Genomic DNA, 18,557 nt, shown 5'->3' on the forward strand with positions numbered 1-18,557 from the left:
AAGGCATTACATGCCGTAAACTTCATACCTGTGGTCCATAACTGTTCCCAGTCAGCCATCATAATGTTATGACCAACATCTGGTGCCCATTTAATCATAGCAGATTTCACTGTTTCATCCTTATTTATATTTAAACTTGATACAGATTAAACAGAAATGATGATCTGACAATATTGGACTGCAAGTGCCTCTGTAGGAAGAAAATGGCTAATTTTAATGTTGTGGACATGACCTATGATGTTTTTCTGTCAAAAAATATTGTTTGCATTAACTTTCTTCTGGAATAATCATTGTTAAATGTTATACCTGTGGTGGGGGATCTCACAGATAGACAGTGAATGTGGATTTCTTGGAAATCCATTGCACTTTCCTTTTGTACCATCCCTCCATTTATTCATTTCTTCCATGCTGATCCAGCAAAAATATTGCTGTCTTCAATGATAGTGGCTGCAGATACTTCTCAGTTCAGGTATTTTGCAAGAGGTTTAGAAATATATAATTTTATTTTGCAAGGTCCTAAGTAACTTCTGTTATCGTTTGATGTAATTGAACCTGCATAAGTCTAAATAACTGGGTACAGGCTTGAGTCCATTCACTCCAGTTGTATCTTGAAAAGGTATGAATGCACTCCATTCATCCTCATCCCTCTTTTTGCAATCTCATTCTTCTCACCTTCTCATGTAAAGGTGTACAAATTGCAGCCTTGCAGGGAGTCGTTTGCCATTTAAAATATTAGATGTTAAAACTGCATTTTTCTTAAGCATAGGTGTTGAAAAGCAAAACATAAAATACTTTGCAATACAGTGGTACCTTGGGTTACATACACTTCAGGTTCGCTAACCCAGAAATAGTACCTTGGGTTAAGCACTTTGCTTCAGGATGAGAACAGAAATTGTGCTCTGGCGGCGCAGCTGGAGTGGGAAGGCCCTATTAGCTAAAGTGGTGCTTCAGGTTAAGAACAGTTTCAGGTTAAGAACGGACCTCTGGAACGAATTAAGTACCGTACTTAACCTGAGGTACCACTGTATTTCCTGACTAATGCACCATTACCTGCTTGATTCACTTTAAAACACAAGAGGGCAGCTATTGTAGATTATGTTAATCAAATCTAAAGTTGCAGTCGAATGCACAGTGGATTCCCATAGTGTGTGGTGGATTTAAAGCACCTTTTTCAAGAGACATCATTAACTCATTAAAGATTCCCTTAAAAAACAACAACCCATATATGTGCTCTAATTATTCTTGGATCTGGCACAAAGAAATGGCTATGTTTCTGTAACATTACTGTATATTACAACAGAGTTCCACAACATTACTGCAATAGAGCTGGCAAAATTTTATACATTCGAGAACATATTTTCATGCAGTTCCAAATGGTTAAAATCCGAGTGTTGTAGATTCCAATAAATGTTTTAGAAAGCTAATGTTCTCTGTTCAGTTGGCTACAGGACAGTTCAGAAATGGCTGAATACTTGCCAGTGTTTTGTAAAATGCTACACAATTTGTGGGAGTAGGATATATGCTTGTTTAATGTTTTAATTTAATATTTTGAGTAATACTTACATTGAAATAGCCCAGTTATTCAGGAATGCCCAGATAGGAACCCATGGGGACTATAAAGAAACTATAATGCCTTAAAACATTTATATTAACTAGGCAATTGTCCACAGCCAAAAGCAAAATGAAAATTTACATGGTTGTGAACAGGAAGCTGCCAGAATGGGAGATAAGCAGTGTTTGAGCCATTTAAATTTGTTGGGCTGCATTAGGCAATCAAAATTAATGTGCTGTGTTCCCTCCCATCCCCAAGAATTATAAAGCCCTCTTGCATGAACAGAGCCAACCTGTTTGACTGTGTCTCTTTTGTGTGAAGTTTGGTATGGCATTAAGAGGAGGTCAGGATGTGTGCCTGATTGCTGATGTCCTGCATTCATAAAGCAGATGCCTCCCCTTAGTGAGTAGATGGTGCCACTTGAGAAGATAGGTTGTTCTCTCACTTAAATAACACATGAAAGAAGTACTTAATTTTGTGAAATACCTGACAATATTGCACTGTGATCAAAGAGTAGTTGCGGTGATTACTGCTCCTTGATAAAATATGAATAATTTCCCAGTCATAATTAGGTCATAATGTATTTGCATTCTTTATGTAAGATTAGTTTACATAGAACTTTCTTGCCGACAACTTGTGCGAAAGTCAGGTAAATGCAGTATTTTGTGTGAAATTACTAATAGGCTTTTTAAGATGCAGTAACGCAGCTGAAAATTGGACTATAATTTTTGTCTGATAATTTGAAACCTGAAATTAGACACGGTTATTGGATTTCATCTTTAAAAAATTCCCAGATCCAGGTCAACTTTGCTGTTGCTGTTAAATAAGACAGGGAGAGAACTTTGGTTAAATAATAGTACATGAGCAAGTAGTAAAACGAGATAACAGTTTACATTTGGTCCATTACTTGTAATGAATGGTAGTACTTTTTATTCTGTAGAAACCATATACACAGGTTTTGTTTCTTTTCTAATATGTGGCACTATGCTGTGCAAATGCTCCTGTTGACTGACAATATTCTAAAGCTAGGAGTGTGCCATTTGTAACTTACAACTTACACTTGTTTAACAAGTGTGATTTCAACTTCAACTTTGAAGGCCAGCTGGAGGAAGTCACACAAATTAAATGCATAGGAAATGAAGAGCTTAAAAGCGCTTTTTGTGCAGGATTTTCCTGGTACAGAATGAGCTTTTAAGCTCTCTGACTTGCTTACTGGGCTCAGCAAGGCTTTCACAAGATCTTGTGGGAATTCAGATGAGCCTTTGAGATCTCGTGAGAGGCTCCCAGAGCCCATGTAAGAACATCCTATAGCCTGGTAGGCTCCCTTGTTTCTGGTTTTTACTAACCATAGCTTCAGACCAGTATCGGGCACACTGTGGTATATGCCAGCCTCCAAATCATTGTTTTTAAAATTGGGTTTTGGAAATCTAGGTTTGGAACTTGGTTTAGGGTCATCACCACAAAATATACCGTATTTCTTGCTCCATAAGGCACACCAGACCATAAGGCACACCAGACCATAAGGCACACCAGACCATAAGGCACACCTAGTTTTTAGAGGGGGAAATCAAGAAAAAAAATTACACACACCCCCCCGCCCCAAAGAGCAGCCCAGAGCTTCTTGGGGCTGCCGGGGGAAGCCCAGGTTCGCCCTCCCCCGGCTCCAAAGAGCAAAGAAGCCAAGACAGCCAGCGGGGTGCATCCTGCTGGCTGTCTTGGCTTGTGCCAAGGCTAAAGAGGAGAGACTGCGCACGGCTATGGTAATTCCCCCATCTCCCGCAAAAGCCCACAGGAGCCGCGCACCCTTTAAGGTGCTCCTGCTGGCTTTTCTACCAGGAGGAAGAAGGGACTGACTGGCTGCGTCAATTTGGATGAAGGAACCACGTGTTGAGATTATTGCATTGCAGGAAGTTGGACTAGATGACCCTCAGAGTCCCTTCCAGCTCTACATTTCTATGATTCAGTATTTTGACACCTGTCACTTGAACAACTGATAACCGCAAAACAGTTTTGTGGTTCTGCTCGCAAATTAACCAAAGACTATGCCTATACATTATTATTTTTTTGGCTGTTTAAAAAATACTTCTGTATTTATGTAAGATGATTTAGTTTTATTTTGACACATTGATATTAAGGTTAGAATATATTTGCTCTTCAAATGCTTCATACACTGATCAAAAGAAATGTGTGAGAGCTGTTGCTAAAAGCATTATTGCATGCACTTACCTAGAAAACAGGGCAGATCTTGTTAGATTAAAAAAAAAACACCACCACCTCAAGCATCCAAAATATTTGCTCTTCTGCCTTCTAATTTTGTACTGAGCAAGTGTTACCCACATCTCATTAAAGCTCGTAATAAAGTTTTATTGTGGTACTTCTTGATTGAAAGATATTCCACTGGAGATTAATGCTAAAGTATTGAAAATTGAATTGTTGTAATCTTCATTGTTTTCTTTGTGGCAAATTTGCTAGACACCTAGAATGAAACTATTAAGAACAGATTGATTTTGGTAGTTCATTCTTCACAAAAAGACTCAGCAATCAAATTTGTGCTACTAAATTAAGTCAATATTAGCGCCCCCAGGCATGATTTTCCTTTTCCAGATTGATAGCTAATTAGAATGTTTGTTCAAAATAACTTCTGCTTGCTTAGTTCTATGTTTTGTGTATATTGATATAAGAAAAGTAAAATACAGGCCTCATTGGGATACGATCTTACATTTCTCTGTGTTACTATAAATATTTCTGCACCACTCTAGTTGTGCTTATCTGAGTCCTTGAATTGGTTTGTTCAAGATGCATTTTACTATAGTGCACACTGACTGATAGCTTGATGTTTTGAAGAAGATGGTGCAATAAAAATCCCATCTATCATTTTGTAAAAGTTTATAAGGAAATGCCAGGGATGACTTTGGAAAATTGCCTCATTGGGTAGTAAGCATTTTGTTGATGCCTAGATTATTATTTAAATTACCTTAATGTTTATATCTTTTTCAAAACTGCTACTTTTTAAAAGTGTGACTTGTTCCTCTGCTTAAAACAATACAGGTGGAAACAAACATTCCTATTCAAGAGATTGTGATCATGAGTAAAGGAAATACTGGAAGAAGAGGGGAAACTACTATCAGAGATTTCTTTAACTCTTTTGGTCTAGACTCTAGAATAAGAAAGAAAGTCTTTAATGAGCACTGGACTGGTTCCCATGTAATACTAAACCATTGTTTAGCTCTATGTAGACAAGTCTCAGCAATCTCAAGTGAAATGTTGAACTGAGTTTCTGCCAAGTTTACATCATTGTGAATTATCTCACTTTAGTGTCACTTGTGAACCAGGAGTTCTGATTAAAACAAGCAGTGGTTAGTTGCTAAACAAGCTAATTTGTTTGAAGGTGGTTTGTTTTGCAAGTAACCATGATTTGTTTGAAACTAGGATACCTTGTTTGCAGGTAATGCTACGCCTATAGTCTTATGAAGAAGTTAAATACCTTTTCATTAAAGATTGACAAGAGGGAATGGTTTGTTTTTTTCTATAGCTACTTTGAATCCAAGAGCCCAGGGATTCTTGGAAGTCATTGAAGTCTGTACATGTGTTCCCACCCACCTGTCCACCCATATGTAATATTATAGAGAGAGACATTTATATGCATATCTCAACTGCTGTTAGTAGTTTACTCATTAACACAGGGTACCACATATTTTTAAGTGAAGTTACACAAATTTTGTCTGACCTTGATTGCCAACCAAAACCTCATGGCTGCCAGGAGCACTCCACTCTTCCTCATCCCCCAGATTTGGTGCTCTGTATGACAGCGGCTCTAGACTCCACTCCTGTTCTAAGTTGGGAGCAGGAAAGGGCAATTGATGAGGACTGTTCCTGCAGGTACCCTCTCCATCTTCAAAGCAGGAATGGGAGAGAAATGGTCTATTGAGAATAGAGCTTTGTATTGTAGGGTTCCATTTGGAGAGATATGCTTCTGCTGCTTGTTTTCTCACTCCCGTCCCTCATCAAAACAATCTCTTAGGAGAAGAATGGAAAGAAAATCAGGATCTAGCTGTGCTATGTTTTGGTGGATGGGAATAGATTTAGCTCCCTGTTTTCTTGCATTCCTCCATCGCTCTGGCAGGGGGTGAAGGAGGGAGATGAAGTTTGTGCTCAGTCTCCATAGCAATGCTATGGATGCTATCTGTGAGCTGGTGTTCTTTTGCCCTCCAAGATTCAATGGCAGCTGCTCCTCCTGGCAACTCACTGTGGGAGTTGGGAGGGGAGCATGCAAAGTATGCATGTAGTAGCCCAGAATATGGAGGGAAGGAGTATGAAGACCCATGAAACTTACGTAAGTGAACTGGAAGGTGTGCAGCTTCACATCTCTTTATGTAACAAGGATGTTAAAATTATTATTTTGTGAAATATATTATTGCACCTAACCAGCAGGCATATTTTTTTATTAGTATGTTCTTTTGCAGATATTTCCCCCCTTTCTTATTATAGTAAAGTAGCATCTTCATTATCTTTTGTCCTCTCTAATAAGATGTTATACGGTACATATTTGAGAAAAGAGTTTACAAGAATCAAATTTCTGACTACTTAGATTAATCAAGTTTTATGTCATATTCTTTGCACTTTTATTCCTTGTATTTCCCATTATCACATCCTTAATTTGTAAATACCATAACGTTACCTTTGTTCTTCTCTTGCTAATTTGGCTCTTTTGAAGCTTCTCCTAGTTTGAACAACAAAAGTCGATCGATAATTGGAATGTTCAGTTTCAGATGATATACCAACTGTTAGCAATAGGTGATATTCAGTTGTGGCAGTTCACTCATTTCAGCAGTAATTCTGCTGGCAGGAGCCTTGGTTTTAGTGTAGTGCAACTGCCAAATCCAGAGGGTATATTGCGCTTGCAAAGATGTTGAACAATCTCTAGTGCAACTACTGCTGCTATTAGAGTATTAACAACCGATACAAAATACTCTTATTAAGCTTGTGTGCTACCACTTACACAACGTCATCTCTCAAACTGCTTGTGCTAAAGTTGCATTGAATCTCACTGACTGACTGGAGAAGCTTAGACATCTAATAAAGTACAGTCAAACTCCATTTCCCAGACCTAGTGGGAAGAGTTCAGAAAAGGTGAGTGAGAACTGCCTATCTCATTTGATGAGGAATGAATCTGTTTTATATTGGATTTATTTTTTATTTGAAATGATAGTAAAACAGTGAAATCTGGTTTCACTGGATTTAAACAGAAACAACTTAAGTAGCCATGGCAGTACTTAAGTGCAGTGTTGAAACAACTTAAATAAAAATCTTAGTTGGTTTGCTGTTTTTCCATGGCCTGCCAGCTATCTGTAAGTCACTTAAACTGTGACGAATAGTATAATTCCAAAGTGCAGTGTTAGAGTGTGGTCTTTTCTAAGTATATTGCGAAACAGCATATTATTCTGGGGTACAGACCAGTGTACAGAACAAACTAAGGATGCTAGATAGTACCAGACTAAAGTGGATTAGATTTACGAATACTAACATGAACCTTCGGGTGCAAAAATTACAGTTGAAAGAATATTCTGCTAAGATTTGAGGGTCAAATGGTGATCCAGTTAAGTGTTATTCTCATCTATCAAAAAAATAGTATTGAAGTCTGGGTATATGTTACAGCCAAGTGTTGCAAATAGCCTCTTGCACACATGGTCCAATTAATTCTAGGGGGATAGAGAGGTCATGAGAGAGGAGAAAATCAATACTTCATGGTGGTTCTGATTTGCTTATTGCAGTTAGTGATTTTTTTAAAGATTTGATTTACAGCCCTGTGTTGCTTTGAAAGTAGGCCATCACACACAGAGATGCCTAGCATCAGACTGTTTTTTCAAAGTGGATACAGAGCATGCTCATATTGAATATTTACTCTGAGATTGCAGCCTCTCAGAGCTCCGTCAGTGAAACAGTCATCAAAGTGAGAAGGAAAAGAGCACAGCATGTCCTTTTGTCACTGTTATGTTTGCGAGTACATGATTTATTAGCAGAACTGGAGACTTAAGTTGGGAGATAAGCCTGAATTTAGCAAGAGCACAATTTCAACAACAAGCTGTTCTAGGTGAGTTAATATGGGCTACGTTTTCCTCTCCCTTGTGTCTAACACAGGAATATAGCTTTATTTTGCTTCCAAGTCTAGCCCTAGAAATACTCTTTATTTCTTTACGCAGTTGAATAACAACAAATTATTATTGTCATCTAAACTGAGCTTCTATATTGGCAGTAGCAAGAATATCATTTAATTGTTGTGTGTGACCATTACCAGTGGAGTGAAGTAAAGTAGCATGCCCTTTACAAAAAAGATTTCAAGGAAGTGGGACCATTCTATAGCAGGAATGAAAAACTGACATGAGGTTTATTTTCCCTTCTATGGGCTGCATATGCTTAATTGTCCTAGTAATATCTTTCAGATGTGTAAATTTCTTCATGTTCTGTATTGGTTGTAGTTTAAATCTGTTTCTTTGCCTTTTGAGGCTCTTCGAAGGCATGATGATCAATGTTTTCAAAACAGTTACAGAGTGAATCGTATAGCATTCATTGTTTGTATAGTTCCTAGAAAAAACAGTTCTGTTATACTTTAATATATTTGTTTAATCTTGATATTATGCACTATATGAAACAGAAGGCAATTTATTTTAGTAAACTTTAAGAAATTGTTTGTGTGCAGTGGGAGGTATGTGTGGATATACTTACATGAAGTAAAATTAATGGTAGTTAATGTTGCATCTATTTGTACTGAATGATTCGAGTAACCTTTTGAAATGAGTATAATTTATTTGACAAGCATTTTGTTAAACATGTCTAATTATTTTTCATAGCCATATTATTCCCTCAGCTGTTCAAGATTCTATATTCTGCTTTGCATTTTGCAGAAGTGACTTGTCTGTTTAACTTAAACATAAAAATGCTAAAGGTGAACCATGGAGTTTGTGCCTACTGATCAAATAGATACTGTTGAAAATAAAATTCTTTTTAAACAATCAGATTATAAACTGATTTAAGAATGGTTACCTTGTAATTTTAAGGGCAGGTACCTGTTGCCTGATGCAAAATGATCCGTGAACATACACAAGTATACCTAAAAAGATTGCATGCATGTAAGCATTTTGGCTCACTAGTTGAACATTGTATCTTATTTGGGGATGATAGCTAGGCACTTTGTAGAGGTTTTAAAAAGGAGAGGAAGGACTAGGTACAAAACAGATTGCTTTCAGGCAAAGGCGGGGATTCCATCTTTCAATTCATTTTAAATTCTTGTCATGCAAGCAGTAAATGATGTAAATGGGTACTATAAATGTAGGTACCATGTACATACCAAGTTATAAAAATGGTGCTATTGTTCATTATTGTGTTGGTCACATGTTTTTATGAAGGCTCACAGTGTTTAAAGTAATTTCAATAACAGAAGATTTGCCAAGACAGTAGTCACTAAGACTAAGCCCACATCTATCTCTATTTCTTTGAGTAATTCCTCTATAAACAGTTATGTATTCAGCTTATTCAGAAAATGTGAAAATCTAGAGGATTGTTTCCACACCTGTGATGCCATTTTTAGACTTGGTTTCATGTTGGAAAACTCACACGTTACAAATTACATCAGCATAATAACTAATATTTGGAAATTTAACACATTTTATAGCCCAGTGTTCAGAATGCTTTCATGTAAAAATACACGAGGTAAACTTGAGTACCTTTTAAGAGGCTAATGCTCACTCTAGAAAGCTCATCATGTATGCTTTTGCAAGCAATTTGATTTTTTTTATTGTATCATACACAGCATGCTCTCCAGTGCGAATACCTATATGAAACACACACGCTGCTGCTTGCTGATTAATGTAGAGCTCTCTCTGCAGGGGTTGAAGGATGTTATGAATAGATATATTCTGTGAAGAGAGGCTTGCTGATTTTTGTTCAGTAGTAAAACTAGCAAGGCTAGCAAGAATACACAAATCTGGAACAATATGTGTTTATAGGGTGTTTGAAATCTGTGCTACACAAGGCTAGGGTTTCATACTGCCTATGGATCTGAGGACATGACTAACGGTGACAGTTTTTCATTTTGAGCAATAAGAAATAAACACACAAAGTTTCACTGTGGATAACACGTTTTACATGCAGAAGGTCCCAGGTTCATCCCTTGGTAGCTAAAAAGATTTCAGAGAATATGGTTCCTGGGAGAGACCTGGCAGACCTTGGAGAGCTGCTGTCAAGCAAATTAGACAGTACTTCCTTTTGAACAGCAGCCCTCCTTGCCATATGACAAGCTACTTTCAAAACCAAGGGGGATTTCCAAAGATAGGTTGTGAAACATCACAGGGGTCTGATAAGAAACAAGAATCAATCCTGGCAGACCTGGCATACCTGAAGTAGGCATTTTTCTACAATGCTGGCATCTTGTAGGAATTGTGGTTGGAGGGGGAAGGCCTAATATAAGGTAATACTGTAGTGTAATATTGGTTCTTCTCTTCGCTCCCAATCAAATATTCCCTGAATTTGTATTATGTTTACCAAGTCCCCCCCCCCTAAGAATTGCTTGTGTCTGTGTTCTTACAGCATTCAAGATAATCTGTTATGCCATAACATAGGCTTTAGTTATTATGAATGAGGTCCAGCGTAGCACCAGCAGATGAGACAGGACTTCCCCTGCAGCTCCTGAACCCTTCCAATCTACTCCAGAGTATTCAGAGGAGAAGCCTGAATGCAGTTTCCAAAAAGATTTCATAAGAATAAAAAGAATAATTCCAAAAGCATAACTGCTTACTGGTATAAAAGTCTTTTACTCCTTACCTTAATATGCTGCTTACTGTTGTAGTGTACAGAAAGGGGAGAAATTAGGTACCAGAGTAGATTTGTGGAAGATGCTAAAACAGGTCTCTAATATGCCAAAGGGTCGTATTTTCTTTGGGGCCTTTAAAGTGTATACAGTATAGCTGATACAGTACTGAGAAGCTCAGTATAAACTCACTGCTACTAGGGAAAAGCTAGATGCATTGAGAAGAAAAAGACCACCAGGAGTGTGTATTTTTAAAGCACATAGAAATTTCCATCACTCATGAAATACATGGGTTTGATAGATATGCACATGGTAGTATGCCACCCTGTAAATGGATTGATTAGACTAAACGTATGATGCTTAAGCATAACACATGAATTCTTGTTGAAATAATCCTGTATGTTGATTCTAGGAATCACATTATCTGGATATCAATAGTTGGAATATGTTAAGTATATTAATATAAATCACAATGAAAATGTCTTTTGCTTCCACTGGAATTGTGCTGTGTTCCTTGGGCAAGGTATTTTCTCTGTTCACTGTTGTACTGAGGACACTATCAGTAGAAAACGTAATGATGGAGTGCAATTAAACTGACTGTGTCTAGATTAGCAAGATAAGAAATGTCATTCTGAATCAACCCATTTATTCATCAAATCAGATATCTTGCTTTTGGCAGTGGCAAATACTTAAATGCTTCAAAGGAAGTAAGAAAACCCCTTCGTAATGCACCTGGCCAATTGTGCAATTATCTGCTTTCTGCCCGAATGCTCAGTTTATAAAAATAGCTGTTTTACAACTCCCATGGTGCAGAGTAGGCTTCCTGGATTGGTATTGGTATTGATTTTAATTGGTCTTATCTCAGTAAGGCTCAGGTTGGGAAGAAGCACAGAAAAAGAAATCTGATTCCAGGATTTTTATCGTAATAGCAAATATTGTACAGTGATACCTCAGGTTACAGATGCTTCAGGTTACGGACGCTTCAGGTTACAGACTCCGCTAACCCAGAAATAGTACCTCGGGTTAAGAACTTTGCCCCAGGATGAGAACAGAAATCGAGCGGCGGCAGCGGGAGGCCCCATTAGCTAAAGTGGTACCTCAGGTTTAGAACATTTTCAGGTTAAGAACAGACCTCCGGAACTAGAGGTCTTAACCAGTTCTTAACCAGAGGTACCACTGTAATACGTTAGATTCTGCTGCAGCCTATTTGCTTCTGGCTGCTACTGCAAATTCTCCCAATCAAGGCAGGTTCAAGTAGGTGATGATGAAACTCAGGTGTAATTGCATTCCATCATGCACGTGGCTTGATTGGCTGTCAGCTGAATGGTTGACCCAATATGATGGAGGGAAATTTGACTCAATTGTTTCAACTACTAGGCATAGAAATGTTCCCTTTGTACTTGTACTCTCCTCATTTTATATTTCTATTGTGGGAGAACTCTTAATGATTTTGATACCCACATATAAAGTTGGTGTGAAGTGAATAGACTCTCAGTTGCACAACAAAAGATACTGCCAGCAAAAGATGTTATCCAGGGGAAAACCATGATGTAAAATTATATTGCAAAGCACAGCACTTTGGAAAAATCTGAGGGAAATGAGTATTAAATTATGGTGCGGGTATTGATGCACATTCAAAATACACAGAAAGAAGAGGGGCATGAGATGGGGGAGAGTGACCTTGCTCGTTCTTCTTGATGTTTCAGTGGCTTTTGACCATGGTATTATTCTGGAGAGTCTCAAGGAAGTTGAAGTTGGGGGCGCACTGTGGTTCTGCTCCTACCTGGAGTGCCATTTCCAGAGAGTAGTTATGGGAGGCCAGTAACATGGGAGTTGCTGGATCCTTTGAAGGCAGAGGTGTTAATGTTTTATAAGTCCCAGAGGTAGGAAGACAGCCTATTGTGGATGGGGTTTCACTGCCTTGGAAGGAGAAGGTTTTTGTACCTTGAGATTACTCATAGATTCAGCATTGTCACTTGAGGCACAGGTGGCTTCAATGGCTAGGAGTGTCTGTTTCCAGCTGTGGTTGGAAAGAGCAGTATAGATGTGACCCATATTGGAGCCTTGCACACATGAGCAAAAGAGCAAAGAGCCTTGTGTCCCTCTTCAAAAACTGAAAAAGGAGCACTTCATGCATGCTTCTGATTTTCTTTCATTTGTGAAAGCAGGGGATACTCTGGTACCACTTTGTTTACCTCCATCACAGAGAGAAGCTGTTCAGAATATTAAGCAAAGAGATTAAAGCACACTTGACAGTTTATTTGGCAGAACCAAACAAATTATACATCCCTTTGATAAGGCAGCTGGGAAGACTGCTAGTGGTGATGGAGAGAGAGCTGGAGTCTCTAATGGTATCCTAATTCTTGAACATGACTGTTTTTAAGAAGTAATATTCTTATTTCTCTTCAAATGTCAGCATGTGTTGTTACGATTAGGAAAAAAAATTATCTTCAGCATTGAGAACAAATGCCTGTGTTCTTCCCAACTGAACCGAAACATTTATTGAAATCGGCAGATTGCAAATAGAGGCTAGTCCACTTAGAAGATAAGCTTCTTCTGCTACCAGCTATTACTTTGTCCTTTTAATGGGTATCTGTGCTGTAAATCTAAATAAGCTTATATTGCAGCTCCACTGAATTAAATCAGAAGGTCCACCATAGATCGAGTTGGAATGTTCTCATAGCAGATGCTCTGTGGACTTTCTTTTACAGTTCTAGAACATGCTTTGTTGGCACTTAGATTGGAATATTCAGCTTTGAAGTTGCAGCCTGGCTGCTACATCTTTTGTAACCATTTTCATGATCAACAATTAGTCAAAAGGGGTGAAGATGAGGGATAGACACAATTACAAAAATACAAAAGCAGTAATGAGCTCCAAATAATATGTTTGTCTACAGCATGGGTCAGCAAACTAAGGTCTGTGGGACGGATCAGGCCCAATTGCCTTCTAAATCTGGCCCACGGACGGTCCAAGAATCACCACGTGGATCACCAGTGCATACGTTCTTTCCCTCCTTCTCCCTCACACAGCGGTGGCGGCGCCACCTCCTCCCTACCTTCCTCCTCCTAGCTTCTCCCCATCTTGCCTAGAGGAGGAAGGGGGTTGGACTTTGTTGGTGCCAGCCCCTCTCCAGAGCCCTTTCGCATGCCGCTCATTGTCCCCCTGCCGCCGCCAGCCCCTGCCACTTGCAAGACACAGGAGCTGCAGTTGGCTGACTGCCCCTCTCGAATGGCCGCCATTTAAAGTAGCCCTTCTCCACAGCCCCTTTGCATGCTGCTCATCATCCCTCGTTCATTCTCCCCCCCCCCCGCTCCAAATATAGTCCGGCCCCACACAAGGTCTGAGGGACAGTGGACCGGTCCCCTACTGAAAAAGTTTGAGGACCCCTGATCTACAGTATAAAGCTCTGTTGCACAAAAGAGAAATACAAATCATAAATGTATCCATCTTTATTGGTATCACGTAAAATGTTACAGTATCTTATCACAAACCAATTAACTATGGATTGCAATGAATTAAACTCAAGGAATCCCTGGTTGAAAGAGGTCCTCAGCAGAATAAAATACAACTGCTGTGAAAGCACAGAAACAAGTGCTAAGAGTGTGAGATCAATACTTAGAAGCAACCCATTAAATATTTTTACACAAATTATGTTTTATTCTACTGAGGGCCTCCAGGTGTTCACAGAATTCAGCACAGTACATACCATACTATTCTTGAAATTCCCTTTTGTGATTGTCCTGTGTGTCTTTATTCCAGTCCCCAGTTTAGTGGTTGAAACCCCATTTCATACATTCATCCTGGTATGGCCTTGTACCTGGCCATACCAGGTACTGGTGTGGCGGTGAACCGAAGCCCTCTGTCTTAAGTATATGCAAGTACATTCTTCTCCCATCAGTAAAAAGCGAGGAAGCAAAAAGAGTGGTGAAATCTATAAGTAAAAATAAAAAATAAAAAACAGGTCAAAGCTGACTGTCATCCCACTCCATTAGGAGAGCTTTTTGCACAGTTTGGCTGAGAATGTCAAAAAAATGCTCTTCATCAATCCTTCACTCACTCTTCAAGTTGCCAGTTGACAAGGACTTTTCCCTTCAGAGCTGGTACTGACGTTTGTGTTACTTGGCACCTGCTCCTTTGCTGTTTTTGTCTGTTACTTAATATTGTGCCTCTGTGATGGATTGGAACTAGAGTGAGGAGAAAGCGCGGGAGTGAAAGGACAGGACGTTTTCCCTATGCTTTTATGTTGGAAGGAAAATTCGATTCAAGGTTCTGCAGAGAGCTTTGGGAGTAGGTTGCTTCTATGGCAAACCTATGTTGAATTTTCAAAATGCTTTGAGGAGCATCACATTCCATATTTTACCTGTAGCTTTAAATAGCCCTAGGACATGTTATCATCCTTTAAAAATGATCTTTGGATTTTCCAGAATGCATTTCCCCTTACTTCGGTAACAATTCCCAATGGAGTCCTATTCTTGGGTATTAAAGAGCTGATGATAGCCTCAAAGTTGGCTAAGTCCTACTTGGCAGTACACAGTGCTTGTGTAGGAAAGTACAGTTTTTATTATGAATACAGTGGTACCTCGGGTTACAAACACCTCGGGTTACAGACTTCGCTAACCCGGAAGTAGTGCCTTGGGTTAAGAACTTTGCCGCAGGATGAGAACAGAAATTGCACGGCAGCGGCATCAGGAGGCCCCATTAGCTAAAGTGGTACCTCAGGTTAAGAACTGTTTCAGGTTAAGAACGGACCTCTGAAACGAATTAAGTTCTTAACCAGAGGTACCACTATAATAGGTTAGATTCTGCTGCAGTCTATTTGCTCCTGGCTGCTACTGTTAAGTTTGTAACCAGAGGCATCACTGCAATTTTTTTTTTTGGGGGGGGCACACGAATGTATCTGCTGGTTCCAAGCATGAGGCATGTGATAGGCCATCTTGCAGAAAAGTTAATTTTAAGATTCTATGTGAATTCTGTCTTGTTTTAATTGATGGGACTTGTATTACAACCAAGTGGATGAATCTGTTTTTTCATCAAGCTGCTTATTCTGTCCCACCAAATCCACATCTAATGCAATGAAATTATCTTGAAGCCTATTTTTGCTGTTTACAACTTGAGCAATATTTTTACCATAACACTAACTTTTACCCCAGCACATTATAAGCACACCAGCTGCCATCTTCTTAATGCTTCTACCTAGAGTGTTTCTACCACCACGCTCAATTATTATGACTATAAGGGATTCTGCAGTGAATAAAACTGCTAGCACATTTGCAAAGCTATGCATGGTCCAATATAGTTTCAAATTGGATGGAAGACTGTGTGTTCAGATCTCTGCATTTCAGGCAGTTGGACTAGATGACCCTCGGGGTGAGTTCCTTCCAACTCAACAATTCTATGATTCTAAGAATCTTACAAATCTCTTTGGTGTTTCTACATTGGTGTACAAGAACTTTATTTTTATTCGCATTTTACTCCTCTTGCAGTGTGTTTTGAAGTAATCATATAATATGCCTAAATTTACTTCTCAAAATTTTCTGACAATTCTGCAAAATTCTTGGGACAGTTTTCTTTTTTTGTCAAAATTGTTCTAGCCAAGTTCAACTCAATCCATCCACATGTGATTAGTTCCATTGACATAGTGGGCTGATTGTTGGAGGAAAGCATGTATGATCAAACTTTGCTTCTTCAAGATTCTCAGAATAGTTTTTTTGTTCTGTAATCACTTCTAAGGACTGTAACTGTCGAATAACAAAATACATTAATTGGATTGCATTATTTCCTGAAACCTGGCAAGAGATGAAATATTTTCACCACCAGAGGGAGCAGAAGATGCTAATGGTTCTGAAAAAGGGTCTCCCTCTCTCCCCCTCACATCCAAGCCTTTAGGGTGTGTGGAACTAAAAGTAGTGAATGTTTTGCTGTTGCTGGCATAGCTGTTGTTGGCATTATTGTTTAAAAACCTAATCTCCTATGCTGGCCTCTTGGACTCAGGTGCAATTAGCTCTGCTCATTGGCTCGAGGGAGGAACTTGTTGCTTCCTTAGGTGCTCGTGGAAGTGACTTCCGTTTCAACTTCCTGCCTCTAGCTCCAAGCAGCGCTGGAGATATTCTCTGCATTCCTTGCTTAAGACTTCTGGTTACTTGTAACAATCTTCTTTCTTCCTCTATACAGTACTGACTTTCAGGGCCTCTCATGTGATTTCATGTAATCTTATAGTGATTCTCACTTCCCTTCCCTTTCTCCTGGAAGCCCCGCTGCAGAGGGCTCTGGCAGGAGTTCAGCCACCTTTTATTGTTGCCACTGGCCTCACTGTTCATTCCTAACCTCTTTTCCTTTCATGAAGTGTGCATTTGAGGGTTTTCTCCCCGCCCCCTCTTTTGTTTACCACAGATTACCAGTGAAATTTAGCTCTCTTTGCCTGAAAGGGCAGCCTTTACAGCTTTGAGGTGGGTAAAAAAAAGGGGGGGCTTAAATCTTCCTAGTGAGGTTTTTTTTTAAAGGAAACACTTGTGGGAACTGGTGTGGAAAATGTGTGAGAGGTGCCCTGTGTTAAGATACCAAATTTCAGACAACTAAGTCCTAGGGGTTTTGTGTCAAGCCCCTTTAAATTGATTTGAGGGAGGGGCAGACTTAAAGGGATGCTCTATTCTCCTGTAGTTGTGTTTGTAGGCACAGATTTTGTGACATTAGGTAGGTGCCCCTAACTGGTATTGCATATAGAACAACAAGCAAAGTGTTTTGATTTGAAGAGCACACACTGGAAATGTTCATCTGATGGAGCTATACTTACCTCATCCCCAAATCCTTTTGAGTTGCCTAGCTAAGCTGCTTCAGTGATGGAGGGAGCTTGAGAGTGGGAGAAGGACTTCTTGCTCTCCATTGCATGCCTCTTCCCTTCCTTCTCTGACTCCACCTCTTCCTAAAGGAGGAGGGACTGGTGCTGCCTGCACAGGTACATGATGAGGCTGCCCCCCACCTCCGGGCTCAGCTGCTTCCTGCAACGTTGGCAGATGGCATAGCTGGGCTGTTCTGCCAACTGAAAGTGATCCCAGCCTATGCTCTGCTGGTTGCTCTCACTAATAATACTGCCAGCCTTAGAAGGAGGGGGAACCTACAGCTGCTGCATTTAATTATTACTGCTGCCTGCAGCAATGATGGTGTGTTTGGATTTGTTGAGGGGAGAACTCAAACAGCAAGCGCTGCTGCCAAGACACTTCCATTGCCTGAATTCTGCCCCAACTCCACATACGTGGATCATAATTAGACACACCATGTATTATTTGCAATAGTAATGTAGTAGTAATGTAGTAATGTTGTAGTAACTATGTAGTAATGTTGTTGATGAATGACAAAAATGTGTGTTGTGTTGCAATTTGCTGTTTATAACAGTTGAGTGCTTGTGCACACAATAATTGTTCTGTAGCCAGTAACTGACTGTTTCTTGCAAATGGTTCCCTGCCCTACTAACAAGTATTAGCAGAATCATCTCCACGGTGCTGAGTAAATTATCACCTGTCTGTTATTGCAAAAGTGTAAAGGTGACATACATTGAAGCTCTAATTATCACTGACTGTAATTTCTGCATCTCATTGCATTCAACTCTCACCTTAATACCCCCCTTTTTTATACCTGCCAAGTTTTCACTTCATGCATCTAATGAATATGGCTTGCATTTGAGTCCTCAAAAGCTTATGCCATAATAATTTTGTTATTATTTACAGTGTCACAAGAAAGTACTTGTGTGTGAGCAGCAAGACACTATGGCCTGGCTATAAATTAAATAAAAATAATTTGGGACAGACTAAGAGTATAATACAATGCAGCTACCTAAGAACGTATAATTATAAATGAGCCTCTTACATCTATACCTTAAGTATGTATGCAAACTCAATGAGAGATGTGAGCTTGCTTTTGCCAGGTAATCTCATGTATATTTTGATACTGTATTGAAATGTTTAAATGTTTATTTGATTGTCATTGAATCTTCCCACCACACTTACCATCCTCTCCTGACGCAACTGTGTGGCACGCCACACCCTTTGAGAACCACTGTGCTAGTAAATCAAGTTGTGCTTTAATAAATTTTGAGAAATGCTGCCCTGGCCTGATTCTGTGCTTTCTATCTTTTTGTTTTGTGGTGATGGATTTAAAGGACCAGTGCTGACATAATGTTCCTTGTCCCAAGCTAGTTTCAAATTCTG

General features: G+C 39.3%; 1 protein-coding gene and 1 long non-coding RNA gene across 23 annotated transcripts in view; one reads left to right on the forward strand and one right to left on the reverse strand.

Annotated features, from left to right (window-relative positions):
* The window catches only part of PLEKHA5 (pleckstrin homology domain containing A5), a 174,392-nt gene that overhangs the window by 64,978 nt on the left and 90,857 nt on the right, over positions 1-18,557 (forward strand). Inside the window, exon 1 of one of the 22 annotated variants that reach the window (XM_082238758.1) lies at positions 7,496-7,643. The exons of the other annotated variants lie outside the window; for them this stretch is intronic. The gene's annotated coding sequence lies outside the window, so the exon portion shown is untranslated. Of the gene's footprint in view, positions 1-7,495; positions 7,644-18,557 lie in introns of those variants that run through there. 22 annotated transcript variants of the gene reach the window in all.
* Positions 13,791-17,240, reverse strand: LOC309541534. Its single transcript, XR_014223803.1, has 2 exons — positions 17,147-17,240; positions 13,791-14,287 (listed from the first exon to the last, which is right to left on the reverse strand). It is a non-coding gene; the product is annotated as an uncharacterized lncRNA (long non-coding RNA).

This window comes from Podarcis vaucheri (genome assembly GCF_965113315.1).
Source record: "Podarcis vaucheri genome assembly, chromosome: 10".
NCBI lineage: Eukaryota > Metazoa > Chordata > Lepidosauria > Squamata > Lacertidae > Podarcis > Podarcis vaucheri.